This window comes from Ischnura elegans, chromosome 1 (genome assembly GCF_921293095.1).
Source record: "Ischnura elegans chromosome 1, ioIscEleg1.1, whole genome shotgun sequence".
Lineage (NCBI taxonomy): Eukaryota > Metazoa > Arthropoda > Insecta > Odonata > Coenagrionidae > Ischnura > Ischnura elegans.
The window spans coordinates 88717712-88739746 of record NC_060246.1 but is presented as its reverse complement, the minus strand read 5'-3'; the positions used below and the strand labels follow the sequence as shown (position 1 = coordinate 88739746).

The window sequence follows — 22035 nt, the reverse complement described above, 5'->3', positions numbered from 1 at the left end:
TTTCATGTGACTTAATTATTTTTTGATAACGATAAAAATAAAGGTAGCTCAATATATCTTTTGCGACCCCCGCCCCTTGACTTTTTTTATGTATCCGCTACTGTTTAAGACGATGGCAGAGTTCACCTTCAGAATATAGCTGGGAATTTCAACCGGGTTGGAAACCCACAAATTGGCAGCATTTTGCGAGGCGAACTCACGCCCTCTCAGTAATTATTTACTTCCCTAAATTGACACAGATGAAGAAATATGATAGGCTCCAAAAAATTACCACTGGAATGCTTCGAGTGTCATTTCAAAGCACCACACTTCCATTAATTACGATACGTTTCGCCAGAAGGGACAGATTGATCTAAGTGGTCATTCTGGTGAGTAGGGCGAGGTCGGCGGCTGTTATTAATTGATTTGAGTTGACCAAAATGTACTTTCAACACTCATATCGAGACTAGACCAAGAAAAAAGTCATGGTATCATAAAGCAAGTAGGCGAACTCTCAATAGGCAATTTACGATATAAAAGGAGCGCAATTTTGAAGTAGCACCACGTATGCGGCAGAAAGACAAAGGTCAGACGAAAACACACATGCCATGCCATATTTCCGTTTACGCAGCCTCATTCAGGTTCTCGAAAAAATAATTGGTTTTAAAAACAGTAAAAAATTATTCAGGATATCTCCAAAAATAAATCTTAAAATATTTTTGGGCTACAGTTCTAAATGAAATATTGCAGTTATGGGCTATTCATACGATGGCGGCTGAATCAATAAAAGGGTGGAATACTATTAAGAGTAATATGGATTGTTTAAGTGTTCCCGACGATTATTGGAAAATTATAGGGAACACCAAGTTCTGCAGGCAGTCTATTCCCATCATCCTGTCAAAACACGAAAGCTATTTCCCGTTGGTCCTTTTTTACCGATATTTCATCTTGTATTGGTGATCATTCCTACCAGTATAGCTGGGGTTCTCAATCTTATGTCACAGCCCCCATGCCATTTCATCCATTTCAACAGTACTTAAATTTGACTATAGGCAAAGTATTTATTTTAGAGACGATTTATAGTGTCTTCTTCCTACACTAATGGTTATTATCCTGTTTGAAATATTTTTGTTTCAAAAATAAAGTAATATAATAATTATTTTTGCACACGGAAGTGGAAGGCCGCAGTTTGAAATCGAAAGAGTCGCACTTTGGCATCGAAAGAGCGGAATTTTACATTGAAAGAGACGGATACGTCCCGTGAATCGAAAGTTGCCGAACCAGGCCTCGCCAATTAAACCTGGAATATTTTGAGGGCGCATTCCTGAAAAAGGGACGTATTTTTCTGCCATAGTATGAAATGCGGTCTTTCACAGACGAAAATGAGCGTCCCACGGCGTCTTAGCAATGCAGTTAGGACGCGAAATCGCGTCCTTCGCGCTAAACGCGCTAGTATCTGAACAAGGATTCATCGGATTCGTGCCTTGGTGGCTTAAAGCACAGGGAATGATTTTGGGGTATTCTGGTTCCAGCCCATATGAAGGTGAATGCTATTCCCAACGGGATTGCATAGAAGAGACCCAATTCCATCCCATAATAAGCTGATTTTTGTTTCCACTTTGGTCGCATTTTAATCGATTTTCAAAAACAACCGCGGCGCGGTGATCAGTGCAATGCGATCCACTTTTTTTCCAACATTTTGCGGTATAACGTTCGTAATTGCGAGGAATAGCATTGAAAAGTAATGAATTTGATATATCATATAATCATATGCATATATTTCGGTTAACACCCCTAATTATTCATTATTTCCCCGTGAAACTCGGATCACTTTGTCCGACAGTGATGCGAGTGGCTACTTTTGTAAGCCCATTCAAATGCCCGGTGGGTGACAACACATTTAGAGGCCATCTTGAGGATCTTATTTTTTAATACCTGTGAGTATTCCTGTGAGGAATCTTCTCTCTTGGCGGGCAAATAGTCCGTCTTGGCAACAATTCATGAAATAAAATCCTAACCTCAATCAGTAGAACTCGCAAAATGAAATCCTATCCTCAATATTATTGAAATTATCGCCGCATTTGACAAGAAATAACCGCATGTCCCCCCCAAAATGAGTTACGTATTTTTCTATGCTCATGATGACTTTATCTTGCTATCAGGAATGGTCAAAGGATGGCATTAATGAGCTAGTGTGCTCCATTTGTATATTTTAGGGTTCGAGAAAAACGAGATTATATTTTTTCATCTTTTCTCTGATTACTACGTTGATGGTCCTTGTATTTTTATTAGATTTTGCCTCACTTGTTTTCGTTTAATTATTCAATATAAATTGGCATCGCTACTGTACGTATGTGTAGAATGCTTCAAATAAATAAACATCCGGCTACTTTTACTTCAAGAGACACTTTGATTTTCTCTCAAGAGTGCAGGGATTATCATTTAAACCCGTCATTAGGTACGGAGGCTGCGATTGACAGCGTAAGGATCTTACTGAAGGGAAATGGACTGTTGCGGTTGATTAGATTGAGACGATAGGCCCGGAATAGCTTCCATCGCGGCAGCAATAAGTGAGCCGCGATAATTACGAGAGTGTTTCGATACAGCGAACAGGCTCCTCCGCAGAGTAAATAAAAGAAGACCGACCGAAGCTTCTGCGCGTTCGAACAAGATTAAAATGGCAAAATCCGAGATCAAGTCATGAGATTTCATGTTAAAATCGATAGATTCGACTTCCACTCAGTGAAAATGAATGCTGAAGGAAGATACATAACCTTTGTATATTTAAAGTACCAAATGAAAATTTACAAGGCTGTGTCTTTAGTGCCAAGTAAGAAAATTATGACAAAAATTTACAAAGGTTGTGCATCTTAATTCATATTTTATGTAGTCTATTTCAACTGGGAATTTCATTCGCATAAAATTTAGTGCTCACGTATTAGAAGTAATAGGAATTTAAATACTGTTTCATTTGCTTACTTTTCCATTTCCCTTAATGATACCTACGGAATTTTGGGGTTAAAAATTTGGAATTAGCTTATGGTTACTGCGCAGCCCCCACAGCTCCTCACAGGGTTTCTTAATTAAAAAACTGGACACTAAGCTTTTCCAGTGAATCTTCTGTATGCATTACTTTCGGGTTTCCAAACGAGTTATGGCCTTCATCACCCCTAAAGCCCTGGAGGATGTTGAGAAAATCTCCGAACGAAACGTCGGCATCCACTACGCGAACCCTATCCCGGGTGGAGACTAGTGAATTATTTACACGGAAGATTCACCGTGAAAGTCTTACTTCCTCATCAGTTCTTTTCCTAGGGAATGATTTGTAGCTTTAGAGGATATGATAACGAGTTGCTGCCTAGCCTAATCAATTCAATGGGATTATTTTGTATTTCCGAATGAATTCCGATCACATTCGGAGATATGCTGGACATTCAAATAAATCATTCCATGAGTCATTAATTGCATTAAACTACAACGATAACGTCATGTAAATGGACCACTCCTGTGGAAGTGAGTCCTTTGAGTGAGCTGTCACTCTTGTGCCGTAGGCGGTGTCTCTTTGAACTCCCAAACAATGCCGGCATTTTGATAAAACTGTGTGGTCATAAGAATTTGAACCCAAATTCGGATATACAAATTAAAAACACTTTCAAGTAGAATTAATTTTCGTCATCCAAATTTTTGGACTTGAATACAGTTTTTACAGGATTAAGGGTAATCGCTGGTGGCTAGGGTGCGATTCTTATCGAAAGAGGTTTCCTAAGCTCCCTAGCGTAGATCACTAACTATGTGTTTTCATATCGACAGTAGTGCAGGGTGGATGAGAAAACATTTGACGGTATGCGTAGACACTACTTGCATAATACCCACGTAGTTAAGAGGCTTGAACCTCTGATATCTAAGGCTAAGTTTACAGAATGCATTTACCCGCGCAAGTGCATAGGAGGACAAATTCTCGGCTAGATGCGCGAAATTAGAACAGGGGTCATAAGAATTTGAACCCAAATTTGAATACACAAATCAGAAACACTTTCAAGTAGAATTAATTTTCGTCATCCAAATTACAGTGATATTTTCTGTACATGCATTCGTGCATTTGACCAATTTTAGATGTACGTATTAGAGCAATTTTAATAGTGAGTGCGTTTATGCATCAATCTGCGCGGGTTAATGCATCGTTTAATGATAATAAGCATTTAAATAATTCGGCGGTACGCGTGGACACAACTTGCATGTACCTACGCAATTAAGGTGCTTGAAACTATAAATAAATAACAGACATCAAGGTGCCTGCGCAGCACCAAAGGCAAAGCCAGCACTCCAACCCCAACTTCAGTTCCATCAAGGGAAATGGAAAAAGTTAGCAAATAAAATGCTTATGAATACATATCTTAAAATCCTTACAATTCTCCTTCGTGAGCATTTAATTCCCTGAAAATAAAATTTCCAATCGAAATTAACTGAATAAAATCAAATACTGATAAGGGGCGGATTCAGCATCAAATTTTGGGGGAGGGGTCATGATCTAGGCTCGGGGATGGTGGAAAACTCCCCGGGGAGAGAGGGGCGATTTTGCGATAGGGAAGGCTATGCTCAACGATAAAGAAAACTCAAACTTCTCTCACTTTTAGTACTTGAAGTGACTCATTTCTTAATAGACAATCCCGTTACTCCTTTGTAAGAATACAAAAACAATTTAACGAATAAAAATTAAATTTTTTAAATAAAATTTGGGGGAGTCATAACCCCTGTGATCCTGAATTCCCCACTGATTCACATCAATAAAGTCATTTCCATTTCTGACATTTCAAATCTTAGTCATTTGCGTAAAAGCCGAAAATTGCTTACATTTACGTTTACTCAGGTTTGAGCAACAACTTTGATTCCGCTGAACTCGTACCATACCACTCGCTCATTGATTTTACCCGTGCGGTGCTCGCATCGTGTGAAAGCAACAAGAACGCCAATGGCAAATGAGGAATATCTCACGAGACTTCCCGTACCTTGAGCCATCATTAGCATAAGCCTTTAAATGAATGACACGAGGCTGCCCCGTCGCTGATGAAGTGATCAGCAGCGGTGACTTGCTTAGCGAAAAGATGGCGGGGCCCGATTCAACGTTACACACAAAAACTTTTTCTAAAATTACGCGGGAAATATTCTTCAAGTTAACATCTGAGGAGTGACACTACATTATAGTGTACTTCCCAATCCGGAGGAGATATAACTAATGACATCAAGTGTTCACTGTCTGAAGCTTACTGACTTTATATTCTTTATGCTAGAAAACTGTTTGCTTGGACCCTAAGAGAGTATACCTAATTTATAGATGTAGGAAACTATTCAATTGTAAGAGTATATCCTTAGCTTAGTAAAAATTTTGAGAATATTATTCTAGTGAGATCCGCAAATATTCTGTACACCGATATAAGAGAGCTTTTCTCTTAAATCAAGTGGGCACTTCTCTAATCAATGAAGTATTTTTATCAGTGCATAGCACAGGCTATCTTACCCTCCAGCTCGCAAGTGGCGTGATTAAAGGGAAAAAAGAAAGCCGAAGGTGGCTGGTCATCGCCGAAGGTCTCGCGGGGCGACCGCGGGAGACGCACGTGACCCACAGCGGCTAATATATAGGCCAAAGACTTGGTGGACTCAACTGCCCCCGGCCACGGAGGCGTAAGGTGGGGGTGGGGCGGCCCCCTCTTCCCTCCCCATCCCCCCTCTCAGTGAACTCACCTACAAACTGTAACCACGTGGTTCAGCGACGGCGAGGGGACGAACTGATCACGGATCAAAGCTGCCGGTAAGTGCCAATGAGTGACTCGGAAGGTATTGGAGGCAGTGGAGTACAAAAATTATAATTTCAGGGTGCTGGATGGGGTGTGTCTACGATGTCATGTTTTTTTCATTCAGTTCATTTCGAAAGGAAATTTTAGTTCCACGAAATTTTGTACCCGCGAAGGACGAGCATCTGGATTTAAAAAAATCTATTTCTAAGTATTATATTTGCCCGATTTCTCCATCCTCCTTCATAATAATGAATTTAGGGTTTGAAAGCCAGCTCCGCTCTTCTACTATATCTCATGCACTTGATGGCTAACAGATATATTTACTTACAATTAGATCGCAATGGACATCTTAATATCCCTTATATATTAAATCTAAGTCTCTAATACCACCCATAGCACGCTTATTAAGGTTGGTTGAAAGGTATTAAGTAAGTGTAGATTAAGGGTGTTATGTGCAAAAAAGTGATATTTAATGAAGAAGAAGGAAAGCCCGGAGTTCAACTCCCTTCGAAAAACATTCGTCCAACACCCCCTGGGGTCGGGATATGAGACCTTGTAGGCACTATATCTTCCTGAGAAAGCACAGGAGGTGTAAATAAACAGAAAAAAACTGGTTTCCTCGAACGTGATGAGTGGGATAAAAGGTATGTTCACATCATATCGCATGTTGCGAGATGGGAAGTTCATGGCGATCGTTAGAGCGCGATCACGAAGGTGAAAGCCGCATTGAATTCTATAAGGAAAGCTTTCCTATCGAGCACATTTGATGGGATCATCGCCGACTACTGCGCTTGAATCCAGGAATTTATTACCAACGATGTTAACACCAATCATCTTCAGCAGAGTAGAAAATAAGATGTTAAGCTTTTGAAGCAGGTAAGTTCGAAATTGAAAGTTTCTTGAATGCGCAAAAAACAGACCGCTTAATTAATCAAATAGTGATTATAGCTCTGATGAATACCAGTCGAGCAAAATAAAACCTTCCGATTCGCTTGGTTTCCAAAGAGTGTCATGGAAGTTGAGCCGATGGGCTACTAAGGAGGAATAAAATGCATGTAGGAATTTAATAATTACGGGTGAACATACCTACAGAGATTTTCTTTCGTATTTTCACATGCATGAAAAAAATTTCAACATTAATTTTGAATATTAAGAAAATACATTTGTAATTAGACATTACATTTTTATAAAATGCCTTATTTTATTGTTATACTGTGAAGGACGGACCTCATTTGAGGATCTGGAGGGGAAGGTGAAAAAGGTCCCCTGAGTGGCAGGTATTTGTGTTCGATGCGCGGTGCTTGCCGGATTTTGGATAATACGCTGCTTGAAAGTCCTACTATTTATTGCAAAGCTAAAGTTAGCTTCTATAAATTTATAATGACACAAGTAGATAACAATAGCTACGTTGACCAGTTGGGACGGAAAGGTGTGTTCTTACCGATAAAATAATTGGTGGAAAAATCGATTTTTAGTTGGTTTAACTACTCAGAAGGCTTTCGCTGTACCAAGCTTTAGATTTGCTCTTTGTCGTAAAGAGAGGATATGATCGGACCTCAAGATTTTTTTATACTTTCTTTAATAGGTCACCTTAAATCAGTTAATAACTAGTCAATCATTATTATTGCTATCATTCCGATACTATTTATTTCAAACCGATTCTGCAAGAATAATGCAGATGAAAAATTTACTATTACTTACAAATGGATGTGATATTTTAGAGCTAATGTCTAAAATTAAATAAATATAATAGCAGTGCTATGCGAAGGCTAAGTATTGTGAAGTATGCATCTAATTTCAGGAATCGGGTGGAGAGGTAAAAAGGATTCCCCGGCAGGCATATGAATATAACATGCGCACGGAGCCTAATAGGTGATGAATAATCCCCAAGTATTCACCATGCATTCGGTCGTCACTGTAACAGTAAAGGAGATACACCTCGAACTCAGAAAAGATAAGCTCACTGTAACATGTTAGCCGCAGGGCCATGGGAGTTCCTACCTTAGAAACAGAGGTTATGACTACGTATTAGTCGGTGAACCATTCAGAATGAAATTGAATCAAGGGTAGAAAACTCTCACCCCTCAATGAAAGTAAAATCAGCTGTAAATTTTCCTCAGCGACGAGCTCTTGCCACACATTTTATTAAAAACCAAAATTTTATATACTACTAGTAAATATCAGGGTCATTCTTCATACGATTATGTTTGAACATAAGGAAAAAATACGAGGATACGAAGTTGGATTACTTCAACACCTAATAAACACAATGATAATATTAAAAATAAAACTGTAACTATGAAATTCCGTTAATCAAAGAAATATCTTTAGAGTGTGAGTAGTACACGTAGCTCCGTTCAGTCATTGAAGTTTATTGCTCACCAGTGGCGTAGCCAGGATTTTGAAATTGATGGGCTTACCGGAGTTTTCGGGACTCTTCCTGGGTGTATGAAAAACACCTTAGGGCAAAGTGGGTCCTCCCCCGAAAATTTTAGTCAGGGTTTTGACGCTAAAAACGTGATTTTTAGGACTGAAAAACAGTAACTTTGTACGATTATTTATTAAAATAAAGTATAGAAATTGGATGAAGTAAAAGCTTTAAAGGCTAAAGAGGGGTTGTAGCCCAAACTCCCTCCCCCCGTGGCTTCGCCCCTGGTGCTCACACTTTAGGTAGAAGTAAAACAGTTTTCATTATCAGCTATTAAATATTGGAAAAAATTTGTGGCAGACCCATATTTGCTCCATCTCACTAAGCGAGCACTGCATACGAGACACTTATTTAAAGTTAATTTTTTATTTGTTCTGCGGACCACTCTGGAGTCTGTCGCATACACCGGTTGGAAACCAGGCAGCAAGATCTTTCAATTTAACCAACAACTTGATGAAAATCGACCCTCCCAGACACTGCTTCAGAAGCGAACACCGAGAAGGCGGCCACTTATTTCACGCTCCAACCTCCCTCTCACTTTAGCCCCGAACCGATCGAGTGAGCCTCAAGGTGCTTTCGGATGCGTCGCCTCATTTCTTTCGATTCGTTACCTCACTCACTCCCACGCCTACAGTGGGCGCCGAAGGGTGTTTTTACGGCGACCGAGTGCTCCCATTCATCGCTCCAAAGGTGGCCGCAATGAGTCGGACGATTGTAACGTAGACGTCATTAAATCTCAGCCAACTCACCCTTTCCTTCACTCTTGCACCAAGGAAAATGCTTAGAGAAGGCTCCGATCCATCCTATACAAGGGTGGTATATAGGTATGCTGCCACTTAGGGTACATTCTAATCGATTTTCAAAAATGTCTGGAGAGCTGTGATCAGTGCAGAGCGATCAATTCTTTTTCAATATTAGGTTAGATGGAGTACTTGCGCTCGAGAGGAATAGCATTGAAAAGTCAAGCCATAGAATATATTAAGGGGATTACATTAAAGAAGGCCCAAGAATATGGCGGTTAAGCTTTACATCTGTTGCCGTTTCGAGCGCATTCAATTTGACGGCATCACTAGGCAGCAGTATCTCCAAGGATACTGCATAGAGGAGGCCCAATTGCATCCCAAAGAAAGCTGATTTCTGTTGCCACTTCGGTCGCATTTTAATCGGCTTTCAATAATGTCTGCGACGCGGTGAAAAGTGCAATTAGATCCACTGTTTTCCAATATTTTCCATATAACGTTTGTAATTGCGAGGAATAGAATCGAAAAGAAATAAATTTGATAGATCACAGCATCATGTGTATAAATTTCGGTTAACAACCCTAATTGTGCCTTACTTCTCCGTGAAACTCGGATCAATTTTTCCGTCAGCGACGCGAGTGGCGACTTCAGTAAACTCGTTTAAATGCGCGGTGGGTGACAACACTTTTCGAGGACTACTTGAGTATCCCCTTTTGTAATATTCGTGAGCATTTCGTTCAGTGTGACTTTCGCCATAAGCCATTGTGGTCTTTTTTAGTTGAAAATCATTTCGCATGCGTTAAATGATGCGTAGAGTTTATATGGTTAAGTGTGTGGTTTATACGATTTATTGGCTCAATTAGATATTATTACCGTGTATTTCCTCGTGATTGATATAGATGACCGGTGGCGCCGCGAGTGGCGATTTTGAAATCTGATTTTAATGTGCGCAGTGCGTCAGAAATTCTAGCGGAGGACTTAAGAATCCTGTAGAATATATTATCATGAATAATATTATTATTCAAGTATTCCACCGATTAAGGTAGATTTTCATGGAAATTTTAAGTAGTATTCCGGCAGTCTAATCTCCCGTCATGGACTTCCCTCTTCAATTAATAATGAGCCCTACTCCCTATCATTTTATTTAAAAACCCAATTCTCTTCCATCCTCTCCCTCGTTTACCCAAAATTCTACCCCCTAACACTGTTTTGAACATCCCCTCTCTGCTCAGTAATCGCTCCATCCATACCTTCTGTCTCCACCATATCTCGTCTATAAATTGCGAATATAAATTGCATTAAATAGCCCTAATGATGTTTTATTTCTCGGTGAAATTCGGACCGATCTGTTCTCAACGACACGTGTGGCGGCTTTCGTAAATTCATCTACATGCAATAAGTGTGACGCCACATGCAGAGGTGAATCTCCCAATGATTTTTCTTTCAAGTACAAACTTTCAATACCACTGTCGACGTAGAAGCTATCCGACTCCAAACCTATAGACATAGAGAAAAAAGTTTATAGATATAGAGCCAATGTGAGCAAGGTAAGGAAACTATTTATCTTTTTCGCCATCATTCTTGTAAATTAAGCGCAATTGTAAACTCTTAAACGACCATGATTTACAAATTCCAAAAAATATTTGAAGATAATTAATCCAAAAATGTGAGAAGATTTATTAAAAACAACTATTTGCAAGGGTAACATCTTTAAACACTCATTTCATTACTTCATTTTACACAAAGGCCAAGTTACCCCAGTATTTTTTATATGTAATGGCATTATATTCCATGGTACATAGGAAAACTAAAGTTTACGAGAGCCAATGGTATGATGCCACTTGTAAGACTGCGTACTTAAAGTGATTGCGGTTGAATAGTTTATACACCTTACACAAGAAATTTCCGACTCAATGAGAATTTATCATCAAAACTTTCTTTTTTACGAAGACACATAAAACCAGCAACATCCCTTAAAATGCTAAAGCGCAAGAAACTAATTAATGAGCAACAAATTCATAAGTCAATTCACTCAACAAGTACTTGATTGCATTATTTTTAACTTTACAGAATTTTAAAAACATTGCTTCCAAGCGTAGCAGTTAATTAATCTGAACAGACATTTTATCGCCAAGAACACACGCCAGCTAAGACTTTATCGCGTAATTCGTTCTCCTTGAAAGCATTGTATCCAATGAGATACGGTGGACTAGATTTATTGAATGATAAACTCGATGGATCTACCGTTCGGAAAAACTCCGACACAAAGCGTTTAGCTTCCCACTTTTTCAAAGCCTTCTCCTCGTGAAGTCATCAATAAATGATCACGAGGTATACCGAGGAAACAATAAGAGTATGAGATATAATGATTGCGTAGATTGATTCTTCTTCGAGAGGATATCTGCATCGGCATCTTTGTTTTCCTTAGAAATTTATTAAACACCTAAAGTAATCAGTTTTTCGTCATTTGCGTTACTTTGCTTGTTATTTCCACATCCAAGTGATGGGGACAAAAATAATATTTTTTCACTGGGTGTCTTTAAAGATTCTACCTCATTCTGTTTTTTATTATTATTTTTTTCCTTTTCTTGACCTTGTTTAATATATAATATAGTATTTCTTGGAGTTTAGGTCATACGTTAGGTTACGTTGGCTGAAACTTATTTTATAATTTGACCTAAACTCCAAGAAATACTATATTATATTCTGTTTTTTTTTCATTTCAGAGAATATAGGGTAAGCAAGCGAGTTTCGAGAATAAGAATTGCACACGTATAGTTAGAGGTATGCGCCGCCAATAAAAATTAAATGACGGCTTCAAAAAAGAAACTTATTATTTGCGTCATGAACCGGCCTCTACGGCGCCAATTAATCGCTTTACGATTAAAAATCAAGTTCCATGAATAAAAGGTTACAAAACTGAGGTTGAGTATCAACTGCGCACCCTATTACCGAATATATTCTGGGATACTGAACTAATTTTCAGTTGACTCGGCGTTGGTGCCGTCTCTAGGATTAGTTCTCTTTATCAGCGACGTCCACCAATAGGTAAGTAGAGCAGATTACATATAATTTTAAATTTTCGTTTCGGCTAAATGAAGCAAATGACAAGGTTTTCTTTAAGCATTGGGATTGAATAAGGAATGGAGGGGCTACTTCAGTTCGAGTAAGTGTTTTCATTGATTCACATTTCAGCGATGTCTCTAAGGACGCCATCCATAATTTACCAATACTTCCTTCACAAGCCATATGAGGTCAAATAGTTATGACCTCTCCCGTTAGCATAATTCCCTCTGAGGCATATCAAATTGAAAAATTCAAGTCCACGCCAACACCGGAAGTAATAACTCAAGTAAATACGGACGGAGTATTCTTGCCTGCTTGAAAGCCCAGCATATTTCAGAGTTAGAGTTTACTTCTACAAATGAGAATTGACTCAAGCAGATAACACGAGCGGTGATGACCTGTTGGGACGCCGTGATGTATTCTTATCAATAGAAAAACGAGCAAACATCCGGTTTTTACATTATTTTACACATTCTCAGAAGGTTTTTACTTCTGAGAATGCTTCAATTGCCCAATTCATTGCTTCCAAGAGACCAAGCTTCAATTTTTAATGGAGTCGCAGAGAGTAAATACGATTGGCTCACAAGAGATTTTTCCACTTTTTTGATGAGGTTACCTTGAATAATTAACTATGAAACTTAGTAGTAAAATATTACCTTTCATAATTCTACGTATTTCAAGTAATTGCTGCATGAAAAACGTCAGTTTAAAATCTATTAATAATAATAAATTGATGGAATCTCTGAAAATTTTTATCTAAAACCGATTAATAACAATTACAGAAAGGCTGCGCTGAGTCCTACCTTTATTTTGACTGCATTTCACAGTAACCAAATTGTTCTTCTCCAAATTGTTCTTCTGGGAAAGTTTTGAATCGTTGTCTCAAATAAATGATAAACATGCCCAATTAAACGCGGCAGTAAAAGTCGATAGCCCGATTACAATTTTCAATTTCATAAATAGGTTATTGTTAGGTACCTAAAAATAAACTAGCCGCTTCTTTTTACATTGAAATCTGGGTGAAACATTGAATCAAGAACAAAATATCTAAGCAAATGAGAGAAGATTCATTGAGGATAGCAATCTCTATATATATTGAGGCAGGATTTAATATGCATCCAACGGAACGGTATCATACATTATCCGTCTTGAAAATATAGCTCTTAACTATAATATTAATTTAATTAATTAAAGGCAATCTGTAGAAATAGTTTAACTGGGATCTCTCATGACTTCTGACGATAACAGACTGACAGAGAGATCTCGAAAGCCAACCTGCGCGCAGCTGCGCCCCATTTCTCCAGATATTTTAGTGCAAGCCACCTAAACACCGGTATTATCAACAAATAGCACTGAAAGGGTAGGGCCACCGCGGTATAAATGTAGTAGTAGAACTTATTACCGCTTTCGAGACATTCCATGAACAACCAGCCATTAGCAACGTAATTCCATTGTTACCGTATTACTGGTGCTATTAAACTCACTCATCTTAATTTTAAAAGTGCTCGCACTTGCAACAAATATAATTTTCAATGATTATTCGTCATTTGAAAGTGAATAAATGAAAAATATCGCCATGTATGGCTTAATCAACCTTATACACGAAAACGAAAACACCTTCATGGAGATAATTTCGTATTCATCACTTAGCTTCATAACAAAAAACAATTGACACCACTGCATCGCGCGGGTGAGATTCAGCGAGCACAAGTTCATTTACGAATCCAAGCTCATTACTTTAATTTCCTGTCGGTATACAATATACAAATTTTCTAATACTTTGGATTGTTTCAGGATTTTCTTAATCGCAGTTTGGTAATGGCACCACACTGTGAGAGATATAGCTAGTCAGTCCTTTTTCCTATTTTATCAAATGCAATAATAATGGCGCGAAAACTGTTATTCTCCACTAAGGGGATTGAATACAGGTTAATTGCAGGATGCAATCATAGAAGCCGCGCCGTAATCACACAAGGTTTATTTTTGTATTTATTACTGTCACCCTAAACTTTGGCTAAGTATGCAATTTCACCGCAATTTAAGGGTGGATATCAAGCGCCCAAGGCGTCTATACCATTATCCCGAAGAGCGCGGTCGTCAGCCGCATTAATCTCTTTCCGGATCTCTTAATCACGGCCATAATGGGATTCATTAGAATAAGATACCTCAATGGTCTGCGCGCAGCCATAACAAGTCCCCGAGCCACAGTAATAAATGGTAAAGCCGCTTGCAACGTGCGCCTTCAGTTACAAACGTATGTGCTGCCTCTATCACTTCCCCTTTATCTTACTCGCAACCACTAGAGTCCTCGTCAAGAGTAGGTGCAGCACCTTTCACAGGTCTCGAGCGGGGGGGTTGGGGGATCGAATCCCATTTAAGGCAGAAAGAGAAACGTAGCGAATAGAACCGAATTTAATCAGTTATAGATAATCGGGGGAAAAGGTCCGTATCACACAGCTAATACTCCCCAGTACATTAACGAGACATGCGCTTATCTCGCTAGTTTTGTGGTGAACGTGATACTACTTCTAACGCACCATTAAATGAGAAAGGCTGGAAAGATAGGTCCGACAGCACTGTGAAAGAAAAATATTTATAGTATTTGGAGTAATGATGACCTTCAAAAGAATGAGACTTTAAGTTTCCCCAATAGACATTACTTGAAAGTGGTAATTTAAAAATTATTTCCATCCTTTCTATTGAAATGATTTTTTTTTATTTTCAACTTTGAAAAAAAAATAAAATGTGGTGATTTTTGTAAAAAAAAGATAGTGTGGGGAGTTTTATTAGCGTGTTAGAGGAGATAAGACAAAGAAATGAGAGCGGTCGGAAAAGTAAAATTAGAATAATATTCGGTTCCGGGAAAAATTGATAGGTAAAGAAGCATTATCACGACTTCACAGTGATTTTTAGGACTCCAGGAAACCTTGATTGTTTCAAGGAATACTTATAAAAAATAGTATCTACTTCTCGTTGCCGTGAATGAAATTGAAAAGCAAAACAACTATTACGAATGGGGAATCAAAATTACAGTATCTACTTGATTTCCAAAGCAATGCCGCGTTAACTTTAAGAGCACTGTGAAATGTCGGCACTCACGACGACTTGCATCAGCTGACGGATCAATTACTACTTCCGAGCTAAAAGAAGATATCTAAATGCACAGATCTAAAATGTACCTAATAGGTTTTTTATTTCCTTCGGTCAATGAGTAGGCACATAAGTCGTTATACCTCTCATCTATACGACGAATTTACGTCTTTTTGCCCACGTGATCCAGTGACGACTCAACAAATAACTTCTAGGGAACTCTTTGGAAATATGCATCACAATCTTCTATATACATAAATGAGGATTGTTCTGTTTGTCTGTCCGCCATACATTTCCATGTGGCTGCATATATTTCAACCAAACTCTGTACGTAGGTGCATCAAATGCTCCCAAAGACTGTAGTGCTACTTCTGGTTGTGTCCGACGCGTCCTTTTCTCATTATCGTTTATTATATCACGTCATACAACTTTCGTGGTTTGGTATCCTGCCGGGTAGGCACACGCCTTGACACGCTCTAAGTGGAAACACAACTCAAAGGATTATACACATAACTATTAATCCTCTCGCTGCAAATCTTTTTGCTTGGGTATGAGTTAACACGACGTTAATGGTCTACGCACGTACGGACACACAGGAAGATCAATGTTATGGAGCGGGGTATAAGCTGATCATGTGCGCAGTATACGGTAATCGTTTATTCCATTGTTTGTTGCTACATCATCACACATAGTATCTGCTTCCTTCCTTTACCTAAAAATCCTGCCATGTGACCACGAATTCCAACCTATCCACTTCTCTGGGTACCTACCCTTACCAAGCAACCCCGGGGTGCCTGCTCGTACTTGATAAATGGATTACGCGCTTGCACAAGGTAGAAAGATAGTTTCCCATGCCGCGGATCAATTCCTGCAAGGCTGAGGATTTAGCAGACAGCTGTGCATCCACACTATTCGATGCGGAATTTATCTAGCTAAACCCTTAGAAAATTTTCCGTTACAGCTTCATTCACGTTTTTATTTATGGTGACAATATTCCATTTAAGTGAATCGATGCCTTACATATTTCACTAAAATACTTGAAGCGATTCGGCTTGCATTAAATATGTCATATTTAATTTTAAAAGGGAATAATGTTACAGAAAATAACAACACCCACTCTCTTTAAAATTATCACAGTTAAAGGCAATATTAAAATAATAAAGCATCGGGGGATGAGAAAATTGTCTTCATTACAGTTTTAAGGCAAATTATCTTTATACTATAAACACCATTGTACGTGATTAAAATTGATAACTTCTGATAATGTATAAATAAAAAATACACAAAAAAATTTTAGCAACAAAATAAATCAAATCTGGAAAGAACTAGGTTGCGCTCCAACACGTTAATCAATGCATTACCGATGAGTAGCAAAGGCATACATTTTAATTTTTTTTAGGTCAAAACGAATGCTTCTGGATTAATCGAAAATTTGACCGGTATTCTGTTTTTTAAAGTATGCAATTCCATCTTTATTAAAGAACAAGCATTAGCAAAAACAACGATTTATGAATTGAAAATTTGTTTTCCGAATCATTTCCAATTCATATTTTCATATTCCAATTCATTTTTCGTGCTTACAATTTATGGCATACATAACTCAGTAGAGGATGGTAGTGTACCTAGGGCACAGTGTATCTCAAAACATTGGGAATTATCGGCAAATGCTTCGACGTAGGGGCTTTAAAGTACCTAAGCTATTACGTGAAAGATGTGCTAGAGAGCAGCATAGGTCAACTTGAGTTCATTTGGGATATATTTACAAATAAGGTGCTATTTTGAATTTTTTTTCCGCTGAAAAGTAAATATTTTAGTTGCATATCGATGTGTTTTACCAAAAATCTATCATATCAGCAGTGGTTATCGTAGCACAGGTAAAATTGAAATATAAAGGTGAGTAGTATTTACTATTATTTGGTATTGTATTGTAATATTGTAGATGCAATATTAACCAGAAAAATCAAAGTGGCTACCTCTTGTACCAAGGGATACAAGCTCATGATGTACCAAGAACATGTTTTCATAGGATATATCTGTTTAATATGCAATCAAATACATAATGCGTGGATTTAAGACTCCTGGAATTTTCCCTCTGGATCGTGATGTATTCGCAGACGACGACTTTATGCCACCATATGTCGGTAATCAACCTCTTCAACGGAGATATCTGTTCTTGTTCTTGAAAGGAGTTCTATATAAAATTGAGTTTTAACCTACTACATAGATTGTCTTTATGTATATTTTCAATTTTGTTTCAAATTTAATAAGCATAATACAAATTGAATTCATTATTCACGAGTTTCGTTGCCGTTCCCTCCAATCTAACTAGTGTTCCTTGGTACAATAGGTAGTGCTCCGAGGTACATGAACATGATGTACCTAGGAAAAATTGCAATCACTTTTAGAAGTTCTAATTAGATCCATTAATAGTAAAGGTACAAGTATACAAATGTAAACTTACGTGAAGTAATCCTAATGGATTGAATTGCCACTATTAGACAAAATCTTCAGTAAATATATTGTAATTTATATAAAAAAGCTGAAAAGTGTTCAGTGGTACAACACTCTCCCCTACTTTCAACTCCAATTTATCCAACATTCCATTCAAGTCACTTTTCGTGGGAATAGTTCTTAACGACCAAATAAAATCTAGACTATCAAATCAAAATTCAAAGAAACGCTATGAAATAACTCCAAATTTTCCAGAGGATGACGCACAAGAACGGCTTAATCTCATTTTAACTCCGGTCACATGGCATTCATTTCACGCGAGCAATAGCTTATCAGACCAGGATGTCAGGATGAGAGATAAGGGCATGTCACGGGGATCCTAATCTCATGAAATCAGGCGAGCCGATAATCAGACGTGACACTTTGTTCCAAGCGTTTGAAATGATGAGTAAAAAATGAGAGCAATAAGTGGAATGACTAGATTTACCATTCGCTTGGACTTTCATCATGGATTTGACCGAAGCCTGAAATGCATTGGGTTAGGAGGCCAAGAAATTACAATAGCAGAATCACTTTCCGTTGAGGACATTGCTTACGCAAATAAGAGATATAACATTTAAAAATGCCCACCTTTATCTGAAGCCTCATAATCATTTTTTTGGACATACTCTCAGCATCGGTTTGATCTATTAATTCTGGGCATTAATTATGAGCTGCATGAAAAGTTGAACATTTACATATCCTAATTTTTAATCCGAATACTTTCGTAGTAGTCACCTCCGGCGCAAAAGCGCCGTTTGGGATCTTTGTATTTCATAATCCCTTCCACTTGAATTTCATGGATAAAAACATAATTCGGTTAATATGTCAATGACAACGAGAGAATGAATTAAAATCATTAACTTGCAAATCATTTGTAATCGATTTCATTAGATTGATAACGTAAAGCAAATAAGTAAAATAAGTTATTTACCTTCTGTGAGGGCATTACCAGCAGAAAAATGGCCAGATATTTGTACAATATTATTCTAAGTAAACTAGAACTTTCTATTAATATTAACGGCCAAAAAATCTAGGAATAAAATTTATTCAGCCTTTCAAGAGAAACTTACGGTGTTTATGTATTACCTAAAACTCGCTTCACACCTGAGAATAAAGTTTGCGAAAGACTCATTCAATTTGTTAGGCATACATTTTGACTCAAAAGCGTGTCAGGTCATTCGGCAGCATTTTCCATTCGATAAATTTAATATTAACGACAAAATAATTAAGAATTACATGTATCTATTTAGCCTTCCAAGTGCAATTATATTGGTAACGTATCAACTAACACTCGCTTCACACCTAAGACTATATTTTGCGAAATAGTCATTTAATTCAGTAGGCATACATTTCGACTCAAAAGCGTGTCGAGCCATTCGGCAACATTTTTACAGTCAGTCTTGTCAACAATTATCCCGAATTAATGAATATGCCATAACCACTATATGGGGTCTAATTTCGTGCCCACGATCTTTTTTTGTTTACTTTCACTTTCGCGCTTACTGATCTCGCTAACCTCCTTCGCGTCGTCCCCAGCGGCCTGGATTTCAAGCACGTGGGTAGATAGATGCCTATTATTCCACCACTTAACACCACCGAGCGACGAGGAGTCAAATAGAATAGATTACCCAATGAATCGCTATCTTCTCACGTGATTGAGATTACCAGATTGCATCTCTGACTTGAAGCATTGGATGCGCAGAACGTTGAAGTTTTATTCCTTTGGGACGAATCTCCTAGTTCTCCAAAAACTTAAGCCCCCATATGAATCTTGTAGGAAGCTTTCCCTTTCGTACTAGCAATTTAAAACTCGCTCTCCAGCGACCAGAAGTCAAAGCTATGAAACCTTGAACTCATTTACCGCTCACTCAAGGACGGTGGGAGGGACGAGGTCCACGCCGGTGGAATTGGGTTGATTCATTGCCAAGGAAGAAAATGGCAAGGTGGCTCCACGGTGGAGGAAAGAATCTAGTTCATCATAGAACATTCAATTTCTTGTATTCTAAAATGATCGAAATCCCTCCGAGGGTCCGACATTTTAAATGCATCGTTAGGGACACGCAGCGTAACATGAGGCACACGGGTAACTCATCCTGATGGGCGGCCTCAGAGCTTCGTATTGGCCGCTGATGAGCTAGGGAAGGTTATTTCCACAGCTAATCGTTTGATTTCTTTTTCTTTGTTTTCTTTTCCAGCGCTTACGCTTCCAGAGTGAAAATTGATCGACTAAAAGAAGTCAATAGCTAAAGATTATGCCCCACAGCAAATCAAGAATGGAATTTTCAAGCTCTCCATCGAACCTCATACTTAGGTTACACTTTATGTCCGCGACATTCAGCTACCCACAAATAAAATAAATTAATGTGTTCGTGTTTTCTTCGTAATATATCTACTAAAACTTACTAATTCTGACGCTGCAATGAAAATATGTGAACGCCAGATGAATGTAAACACTAACATTTGATCATGAAATATGACAAGCATGAATTTCACTTTTGAAATTACCAATGAGTTGGATGAACACGCGAGCAGACACCGATTAGTTTTAACTAAAAGCAGTTTTCTTGCTCCAATTGATATGCCAAGATTGCTTGGGTGGAGTTAAAGAAGAGAAAGTCTTCGTGGAAGAGGACCATATGAGTGATGAGACGCCTTTGCAAGCAGCACGGTTCGAATAAATGCTATTAATAAAAGAAAAAAAATCGCATATGGAATGATTGGTATGCTCTCCGCCAATCAGTAAAGACCAAATGAAAACCATCTCGACTCTTCATAATAAATAACTACTTTAAGCAGTAAAAAAATAACACAAGGTATATGCTGCCCACATCCCTAAGTGTCCATTTTTTACTAACGCAGCTTACTCGATGCGAGAAGACAATTTTCAACACGGTCTACATCCATCGGTTTGTGATCAGATGTTCCATCTGCGAAAAATGCCAAGGAAATGAATATAAGACCCAAAATTATGAAAATCCCTTTACTTGTACAAATCTTGTCAACGCTTGCGGTTCCACATCCATACCCATGAAAAAAAGTGAATACGCGAAAAATAAATGCAACCTCCACCGTTCTGAGCAACCTAAACCATACATAAAATAAGACATCCACGAATTAAGGGCAACATATTCACATTATAGCGGGATATGTTGTAGTAACCACCATACATGAACAGAAAAACCAATTGTTTGGGTAAAAAAGAACAAGCTATGCTATAGGTCTATCGAACGTCATAGGTTGTGCTATCTCCAATGTCACTCGTTAAGTAAGGAGTATTCTGGGTTTATTAGAGACCACATTTCTCTCTTTAAACTTATGTTGCCAAGATGAAAATTTCAAGGTTTATGGAGTGAACCTTTATCAATAACTTTATCCTAAAATGAAGGTAGGACTTTTGAAAGTCCTTTTCTCACTCCTTCATTAATTTAAAAACTCAAATAGCCATAAAGACTACGACAGTAGGAGAAAAATACCGAAAATAATTCCTAAACTCGCCTTAAACTTAGGGGTCACCTTGAACTAACAGAATAACTTCGAAAAACCGTGAAGCATTAAGCACATACAGTGAACACTCACAGAGAGACATCGCAATCCAAGGTGTAGACACGAAGGGGCTTTGACGAAGTATCCTCGACGGCCAAGGGATCAGCTGACCACAGGAGAAAAAAAAACCAAAACACAAGCAACGAAGCGCGCACACTCCCGCAGCGATCACAGCTCCCGAGAATCCGAGAGAGACACTCAAATGTCACAAAACTTAAAAGCGATTTATATGCATCCGCCGACGAGTCCACAAACACCTGCGGAGAAGCGTCGAGATGACAACACAACACGCACTCGACGCGGTCCGAAAGTAACTCTGTTTACTGCCACGCCCCCTTAGTCCACAAAAGCAAAAAAACACACCAATTAGCCGCTCGGAGAGCCTTGCTCTCCCTCTCAATTGACACGAATGAAGGAACCAACTTCCAAAACGTGAAGTTACATCCGCAGGTCCCGTCGCTGGCAAGTGCGGAGATGCACTGAAGACGGTGATGGTGCGTGCTCTAACAGCGTCGCGAGCACGAGTGTATCTTATCCACGGCTGCCGATAGCGGGTCGCTCAAGTTTCACTCTTATCCCACCGCTGCTTGAGAGACGACCGGAGAATCCAGAGTCGAAGGCGGCGGCAGGGGCGGGTTTGAGACTCCCGTGCGATCCCGGTTGGCGGTGGGAGGAGGGGAACGGAGTAGGGTGGTGGTACTGGTGGGGGAGGGTTAAAATGAACGTCTCCTTAAAGTGAGGGGGTTGGGTAAGAGGCCCCCCCCCCTCTCTGCTGCGAGGGTGAGTGAGGGAGGCATGGGGGGGAGGTCGTCTGGGAGAGGCAGAGAAGGGGGTTGGGATCCGGAGCGAATAACCGCCACGGTGGGTCTTTCCTTCGGCTAGGAAGAGGTGTTGTTGTTGCAAG

At 38.9% G+C, this 22035-nt stretch overlaps 1 protein-coding gene across 1 annotated transcript in view; it reads right to left on the bottom strand.

Annotated features, from left to right (window-relative positions):
- The window catches only part of LOC124165501 (V-type proton ATPase 116 kDa subunit a1-like), a 60129-nt gene extending 38364 nt beyond the window's left edge, over positions 1-21765 (bottom strand). The window contains exon 1 of the mRNA XM_046542944.1: positions 21165-21765. The gene's annotated coding sequence lies outside the window, so the exon portion shown is untranslated. The remainder of the gene's footprint in view (positions 1-21164) is intronic.
- Between the last annotated feature and the right edge of the window lie 270 nt (positions 21766-22035).